The 3,355-nt window shown below is 46.1% G+C and overlaps 1 pseudogene; it reads right to left on the bottom strand.

Annotated features, from left to right (window-relative positions):
• Nucleotides 1–1,002: 1,002 nt before the first annotated feature.
• Nucleotides 1,003–2,458, bottom strand: LOC119878868 (annotated as a pseudogene).
• Nucleotides 2,459–3,355: the final 897 nt, after the last annotated feature.

Here is a 3,355-nt window from a genome sequence, read left to right on the forward strand (position 1 = left end):
AAAATCATGGAAAATATAGAATTTCTGGAACCCCCATACTTAACAATAGTTTTTATGCCATTAAGACACGTTTCAAAAAACTTTTTTATAAAATAAATAACCATTGTAGGCTGATAAAAAAATCGTTTCCTTAGCCTTCCTGGGTTACTCAACTATACATAAAAGGCTGCTACTGATGAAATGTTCTACTTTAGTTGAATGCAAGAATGCCTGTGGTTTGATAGTGGCCATGCTGTTTTTAAAAATAACATTCATGAAGACTTCACTAAATACAGTTCTTAACCTCTTCATCTGTATTTTGTCAACTTACAACGTAAAGAAACAAATAATGAAAAATTCTCATTATTAACATTTCATCTACTCTAAAATATATGAGTGTTTAAAAGCTCTGATAAGCATTTCTCAAAACATTCCCAAATTCACTGATCTAATTAGCAATGAAGCTAAACTTAATACTTATATGAACTTTGAGTGGGAATTCCTGATGGAGCATATTGATAACCATAGTATAAAGCTTTTTTTCTTTCCAAATTATATATGCTAAAGAAATTGATTTTTGAAAAAAGAATTTTCTCTTAGCTCCTTTGTGAGTTTGCATTACAATATTACCACTTTTGAAATTAAAAAACTTATACCACTCATTTCATTTCTTGAGCTTATTCTTTTTTTTTTTTTTGAGTTTTCCAAAGATTTATTCGAAGCAGAAACAAGGGTCAGATACTTGTTGGAAAAAAGCAGTTTTAATGGTTTTCAAAAATACTTCTTAAAAAGTATTCTAGCACAAGTTTTCTTTGGTAAACTAGATTATGTTGTAAACTTTCTCCTAAATCTTATAGAGTGTTGGTTCTTAAGAACTAGAAGTTACTCCTAATTCCAAATCTATCTTGCGCTCCTGAAAAACTGCAGAGAGGCACTTGAAAGCTGTTCCGTTAAGATATGGATTTTTTTTTTTTGAAATTCTAGCGGGTAATAATTGCTGCACCGAATCTGTGCAAGCTTCACTCAAGCGTCATCATGATGCTGACAAGTTTCGTTGATAACCTGTCCATCCCTAGTTTCAACCTCTTAATCAGAAGCGTTTCTCTTTGAGTGAATGTCAACCAGAGGGAGTGAATCCAGGTTGGTTTCCCTCAGGTTCAGGGAAGAAAAGTTGGAAGAGGCAAGAGCAATCCTGCTCTCCTCGCCTTCCAGCAGCTTCCTGTACGTGGCACTCTCAATGTGGAGAGCATCTTAACATTCAGCAGGTCCTGGTACTCCCGAAGGTGAGGAGCCATTTCTTCCTTCATGTTCTGAATCTCATCCTGGAGGCGGCCAATAGTGTCTTGGTGGTTAGCAGCTTCGGCGGCCAAGTTCTCTTCCATTTCACGCATCTGGCGTTCCAGAGACTCATTAGTCCCTTTGAGTGCATCCACTTCGCAGGTGAGGGACTGCACCTGGCTCCGGTACTCAGTTGACTCCTGCTTCGCCTGGTGCAGGGCATCGTTGTTCCGGCTCGCAGCCTCAGAGAGGTCGGCAACCTCGGGCCTGTACCATTCCGCGCCCTCCTGAAGGTTCTTGGCAGCCACGCTTTCATATTGCTGGCTTGGAAACATCCATATCGATTTGGACGTGCTGGTCCTGAATCTGGGCCTGCAGCTCCTGGATTTCCTCATCATGTAGTTTCTTCAAAAAGGCAATCTCTTCTTGCAAGGATTCCACTTTCCGCTCAAGGTCAAGACGCGCCAAAGAAGCGTTGGCACCAGCCTGTCGGGAAGACTGCAGGGTGCTCTCGGCTTCCTCTCTCTGAAGCATCTCCTCTTGCAACTTCTCCCAGAGCCGCATGATGTCCTCGACCGGGTCGTGGCGCTCCACCTCGACGCAGGCCTTGTCGTTGGTGAGCTGGTCCACCCGCCGGCGCAGCTCCCGCAGCTCCTCCTCGTAGAGGTCCCCCAGGCGCGACTTGCCCTGGCCCCGGAGCTGCTCGAGCTCGGCCAGCAGGATCCTGTTCTGCTGCTCCAGGAAGCGCACCTTGTCGATGCAGTTGGCGAAGCAGTCATTCAGCTCCTGCAGCTGCAGCTTCTCGTGGTGCGCGTGGGCTTGAACTCGGTGTTGATGGCGGCGGCCAGCGAGAAGCGCGCCGAGTCCTGCAGCAGACGCACGCCAGGCACACTGCTCCGCAGGCCAGCGCGGAGGAGCGCGTGGCGGACGCGCCGCGGGACGAGGCCTAGAGGCTGCGGCTGGTGCCGGGGCGGGCGCGCCGCCCAGGCTGTAGGTGCGGGGGGACGCGGCCGCGTAGCTCCGCGCGGAGCTCGGCGGCTCCCGGGCCGGCCGCCGCACATCCTGCGGTAGGAGGACGAGGACACAGACCCGGTGGCCGTGGCTGCGGAGGGCGGCGGTGGGCTGCGCGGCTGCGGCGGCGCGGCCCGGCTCAGGGAGGCCCGGCGAGCGAGGGCGCGGGGGTGCGGGCAGAGCTCTTGAGCTTATTCTTGATGAGCTGGTGTTGGAAGATCATTTGTGGGTCATGGAAATTTGTACCTATAGTTCAGTGCAAGAATTCTCACCTTGATGTGATAGTTCTAATTTCAGAAATATAACTATGGTAAGTTTTAGAAAAAAGTGATACATTTGGACATCAGCAAATATTTGTAGAAGTGGCATAGATGTTTCAAAATAGATAAATGCATTTCATCGCTCTTTTACTAGACTGAGAGAGATAAACCATCATTCCTTACGATAATCCTGAACAGTTACATGTACAGTGCTTACATGAGATGACTCCAAAAGCAAAATAAATTTCTAAAGTAAGCAGTGTTCTCAGTACTTAAAAACTGGGGAAGGTAGTTAATCATTATATTATAATATTATTTCCCCTTACTAGAGTGGTCAGAAGTCTCGCCTATTCCTTTATCCATACCTTCTAATCTAATTCTATCAACCAGATTCCATAAAGCCTACATAAGCCTGTTTGGAGAAAGAAGCTCCATTTACACTCACACTGAACAATTGGACAAGTATAACATCCCCAAGTGCAATAGCTAGATTTCTTTTTTGAGTAAGAGTGTTTGTACTCGGGTGCCTGAGTGGCTCAGTCACTTAAGCCTCTGTTTGGCTCAGATGATGATCCCAGGGTCCTGGGATCAAGTTCTTCATTGGGCTCCCTGCTCCATGGGGAGCCTGCTGTTCTCTCTCCCTCTGCCTGGCATTCCTCCTGCTTGTGTCTCTGTCTCTCTCTTTGTCTCTCAAATAAATAAATAAATAAATAAATAAATAACTTTTAAAAAGGGAGAGAGAGTGGTTTGTATTGGGGGTGCCTCGGAGGCTCAGTCAGCTGAGCATCCAACTCTTTTTTTTTTTTTTTTTACTGGAGTGCAATTGC

Source organism: Canis lupus, unplaced genomic scaffold, assembly GCF_011100685.1.
Source record: "Canis lupus familiaris isolate Mischka breed German Shepherd unplaced genomic scaffold, alternate assembly UU_Cfam_GSD_1.0 chrUn_S2016H2215, whole genome shotgun sequence".
Lineage (NCBI taxonomy): Eukaryota > Metazoa > Chordata > Mammalia > Carnivora > Canidae > Canis > Canis lupus.